Source organism: Tachyglossus aculeatus, chromosome 11, assembly GCF_015852505.1.
Source record: "Tachyglossus aculeatus isolate mTacAcu1 chromosome 11, mTacAcu1.pri, whole genome shotgun sequence".
Classification (NCBI taxonomy): domain Eukaryota; kingdom Metazoa; phylum Chordata; class Mammalia; order Monotremata; family Tachyglossidae; genus Tachyglossus; species Tachyglossus aculeatus.
Genome location: NC_052076.1, coordinates 29909066 through 29914353, shown reverse-complemented (window position 1 = coordinate 29914353; position 5288 = coordinate 29909066).

Here is a 5288-nt window from a genome sequence, read left to right as displayed (position 1 = left end):
GGCGGCCGCCCCCCGACCCACGGCCCCGCCTGTCTCCTCGGTGACCTCCCCGGACCGGCCGCTCCGCCGCGTTGTCCCGCACGGCCGACAACCGCCGCCGCCGCGCACTGTCGCAAACGCGGCCGCGAAGCCCCGCCCCTCGCCGCCCCGTGTCCCCTCCCTGACCACGCGTTGCCCCGCACGGCCGCCAAGCGACGCCGCCGCCGCGCACTGTCACACCCGCCCCTCGCCGCCCCGGGCTCCCTCCCTGACCACGCCCCTCTCCTCCGTGACCACGCCTCTTCCCCCTCCCTGACCATGCCCCTCCCTGACCACGCGTTGCCTCGCAAGACCGCCAAGCGACGCCGCCGCACACTGTCGCAAACGCGGCCGCGAAGCCCCGCCCCTCGCCGCCCCGGGCTCCCTCCCTGGCCCCGCCCCTCTCCCCCATGACCACGCCCCTTTTCCCCTCCCTGACCACGCGTTGCCCCGCACGGCCGTCAAGCGACGCCGCCGCGCACTGTCGCAAACGCGGCGGCGAAGCCCCCGCCCCTCACCGCTCGCCCCGCCCCTCCGGGGGGCTCCCTCCCTGACCACGCCCACCCCACACATGGCCACGCCCTGTCCCGCCCTGACCACGCCCCTCTCCCTCCAAAGCCACGCCCATCGCCCGCGACCACACTCATTCATTCAGTCGCATTTATTGAGCGCTTACTATGTGCAGAGCACTGTACTAAGCGCTTGCGAAGTACAAGCTAGCTCTCTTCCTCCCTCCAAGGCCCTACTGAGAGCTCACCTCCTCCAGGAGGCCTTCCCACACTGAGCCCCCTCCTTCCTTTCCCCCTCCTTCCCCTCTCCATCCCCCCGGCCTTACCTCCTTCCCTTCCCCACAGCACCTGTATATATATATATATATATATATATTTGTACATATTTATTACTCTATTTATTTATTTTACTTGTACATATCTATTCTATTTATTTTATTTTGTTAATATGTTTGGTTTTGTTCTCTGTCTCCCCCTTCTAGACTGTGAGCCCACTGTTGGGTAGGGACCATCTCTAGATGTTGCCAACTTGGACTTCCCAAGCGCTTAGTACAGTGCTCTGCACACAGTAAGCACTCAATACATCCGATTAGTTGATTGATTGATACAAGTTGGCAACAGCTTGGCACTCCTCTCCTCTTCCCTGACCACGCCCCTTCCCCCTCAATCAATCAATCGATCATATTTCTTGAGCGCTTACTGTGTGCAGAGCACTGTACTAAGCTCTTGGGAAGTACAAGTTGGCAACATATAGAGACGGTCCCTTCTCCTCCCTGGCCACGTCTCCTCCATAACCACGCCCCTTCACACCTCCTTCCTGATCACACCCTTTCCCCTCCATAATAATAATAGTAATGTTGGTATTTGTTAAGCGCTTACTATGTGCACAGCACTGTTCTAAGCGCTGGGGTAGATACAGGGTAATCAGGTTGTCCCATGAGAGGCTCACGGTCTTCATCCCCATTTTACAGATGAGGGAACTGAGGGCCGGAGAAGTTAAGTGAGCTGCCCAAGGTCACACAGCAGACATGTGACGGAGGTGGGATTTGAACCCAAGACCTCTGACTCCAAAGCCCGTGCCCTTTCCACCGAGCCACGCTGCTTCTCATTGCTTCTCCATAACCACGCCCCATCTCCTCTTATAATAATAATAATGATGATGGTATTTGTTAAGCGCTTAGTATGTGCCAAGCACCTTTCTAAGCTCTGGGGGGATACAAGATGTTCAGGCTGTCCCACGTGGGGCTCACAGTCTTCATCCCCATTTTCCAGATGAGGGAGCTGAGGCCCAGAGAAGCGAAGTGTCTTGCCCAAAGTCACCCAGCTGACAAGTGGCGGGGCCGGGATTTGAACCCATGACCTCTGACTCCAAAGCCAGGACTCTTTCCACTGAGCCAAGCTGCTCTTCCCTGACCACTCCCCTTCTCCTCTATGACCCTGAATATGTCCCTGAATATGCCCCTCTCCTCGCTGATCATGCCCCCTCCTCCTCCTCCTTCCTCCCTCCTCCCTCCCCACCCCGCTCAGACCAGCGGGCCGCCTTTAAAGAGCCCGGATCTGGGTTAATTAATGATAATAATAATAATAATAGCTATGGTATTTGTTAAGCGCTTACCATGCACCAAGCACTATTCTAAGCACCGGGGTAAACAGTGTGGCTTAGTGGAAGGAGCCCAGGGCTTGGAAGTCAGAGGTCATGGGTTCTAATTGTTGTCCGCCAGCGAATTTGGCATGACTGCCCTTCCCAGACTGAGCCCCTTCCTTCCTCTCCCCCTCGTCCTCCTCTCCATCCCCCCACCTTACCTCCTTCCCTTCCCCACAGCACCTGTATATATGTATATATGTTTGTACATATTTATTACTCTATTTATTTATTTATTTATTTATTTAACTTGTACATATCTATTCTATTTATTTTATTTTGTTAGTATGTTTGGTTTTGTTCTCTTCCTCCCGCTTTTAGACTGTGAGCCCACTGTTGGGTAGGGACTGTCTCTATATGTTGCCAACTTGGACTTCCCAAGCTCTTAGTACAGTGCTCTGCACACAGTAAGCGCTCAATAAATACGATTGATGATGATGATGATGTTTGTACGTATTTATTACTTTATTTTATTTGTACATATTTATTCTATTTATTTTATTTTGTTAATATGTTTTGTTTTGTTGTCTGTCTCCCCCTTCTAGACTGTGAGCCCGCTGTTGGGTAGGGACCGTCTCTATAAGTTGCCAGCTTGTACTTCCCAAGCGCTTAGTACAGTGCTCTGCATACAGTAAGTGCTCAATAAATACGATTGAACTTCTCAAGCGCTTAGTAGTGCTCTGCACACAGTAAGTGCTCAATAAATACGATTGATTGATTGAATGAATGAATGAATGAATGTCCCCATCCTGTGCTGACCATTATCTCCTGATAACATCCTGATAACAGGGATTTTGATATTAACCAAACCATGACAAACAAAGGTTGTAATTTAACTCTGGAACTAGGAATGCCAAGGTTTCATGTGTGGCACTTATGCGGGAATCCTTTGTGTAGCTTGGATCGGGAACCAAATAAAAGGGGAAGAAGCGGCTGGGATCCGGGCTGCTTGCCCTCTTACCTCTCTCAGGAGGTGAACGGGCAGGTAGTCAACCTTCCTTCCAATCAATCAATCAATCAATCGTATTTATTGAGCGCTTACTGTGTGCAGAGCACTGTACTAAACGCTTGGGAAGTACAAGTGGGCAACATATAGAGACAGTCCCTACCCAACAGTGGGCTTACAGTCTAAAAGACTCACAGTCTTCCTTTCCTGTTCTATCTGAACTCATGCCTCCGAATCATTTTTCTTACCTGCATCACCACCTTGGGTTCTCGAACCCAGCAGCCGATTTACCCCACTTAACCTATTTTGCACCCTGCTTTTCTGTAACGCTAATCCCCGCAATGCCACTTGTCAGCTGTGTGACTTTGGGTTCATGATGATGATGATGATGATGGCATTTATTAAGCGCTTACTATGTGCAAAGCACTGTTCTAAGCGCTGGGGGGATACAAAGTGATGAGGTTGTCCCACGTGGGGCTCACAGTCTTCATCCCCATTTTCCAGATGAGGGAACCGAGGCCCAGAGAAGTGAAGTGACTTGCCCAAAGTCACACAGCTGACAAGTGGCGGAGCCAGGATTTGAACCCATGACCTCTGACTCCAAAGCCCGTGCTCTTTCCCACTGAGCCACGCTGCTTAGTTCATTCATTCAATCGTATTTATTGAGCGCTTACTGTGTGCTGAGCACTGTACTAAGTGCTTGGGAAGTACAAGTTGGCAACATATAGAGACGGTCCCTATCCAACAGCGGGCTCACAGTCTAGAAGGGGGAGACAGAGAATAAAACAAAACATATTAACAAAATAAAATAAATAGAATAAATATGTACAAGTAAAATGAATAAATACATACAAACATATATACATATATATACAGGTGCTGTGGGGAGGGGAAGGAGGTAAGGTGAGGGCGAGGAGGGGGAGAGGAAGGAGGGGGCTGCTCTCTGGGCCTCAGTGACCTCCTCTGGAAAATGGGGATCAAGACTGGGAGCCCCGCGTGGGACAACCTGATTACCTTGTATCTCCCCCCTGCGCTTACAACAGCGCTTGGCACTTAGTAAACGTTTAACAAATACTACCATCATTATTATTACAAGGTAAGCAGGTTGTCCCATGTGGAGCTCAGAGTATTAATCCCCATTTTACAGATGAGGTAACCGAGGCACAGAGTAGTTAAGTGGCTTGTCCAAGGTCACACAGCAGACAATTGGCGGAGCAGGGATTAGAACCCATGCCCTCTGACTCCCAAGCCCGTGCTCTATCCATTAAGCCACGCTGCTTCTCAGTTAACTAATGATGGCATGTGTTAAGCGCTTACTCTGTGCCGAGCACTGTTCTAAGCGCTGAGGTAGATACAAGGTCATCCGGTTGTCCTATGTGGGGCTCCCAGTCTCGATCCCCATTCTCCAGATGAGGGAACTGAGGCCCAGAGAAGTGTAGCGACTTGCCCAAAGTCACACAGCTGACAAGTGGCAGTGTGGGGATTAGAACCCACGACCGCTGACTCCCCCGGGCTCTTTCCACTAAGCCGCGGTTCGAATCCCAACGCCACCATTTGCCTGCTGGGAGACTTTGGGGAAGTCACTTCCCTTCTCTGGGCCTCGGTTATTTATTTTTTCATTGTGTCGTCGAGTCGTTTTCGATTCATAGCGACTCCGTGGATATACTTTCTCCAGAACGGCCTGTCCTCTGCCATAACCCGTAACCTTTCCAACGGTTCTTCCATTATGGTTATGGTCTCTATCCATCTTTCTGCTGATCTGCACGTTTCCACATTTTCCCTGGACCTTTTCTAGCACTAGTGTAGTGTAGTGCTGTGCTCCCCCTCGTCCCCCTCTCCATTCCCCCCATCTTACCTCCTTCCCTTCCCCACAGCACCTGTATATATGTATATATGTTTGTATATATTTTTTTACTCTATTTATTTATTTATTTATTTTATTAGTACATATCTATTCTATTTATTTTATTTTGTTAGTATGTTTGGTTTTTTTCTCTGTCTCCCCCTTTTAGACTGTGAGCCCACTGTTGGGTAAGGACTGTCTCTATATGTTGCCAATTTGTACTTCCCAAGCGCTTAGTACAGTGCTCTGCACATAGTAAGCGCTCAATAAATACGATTGATGATGATGATGATGATGATATATGTATATATGTTTGTACATATTTATTAC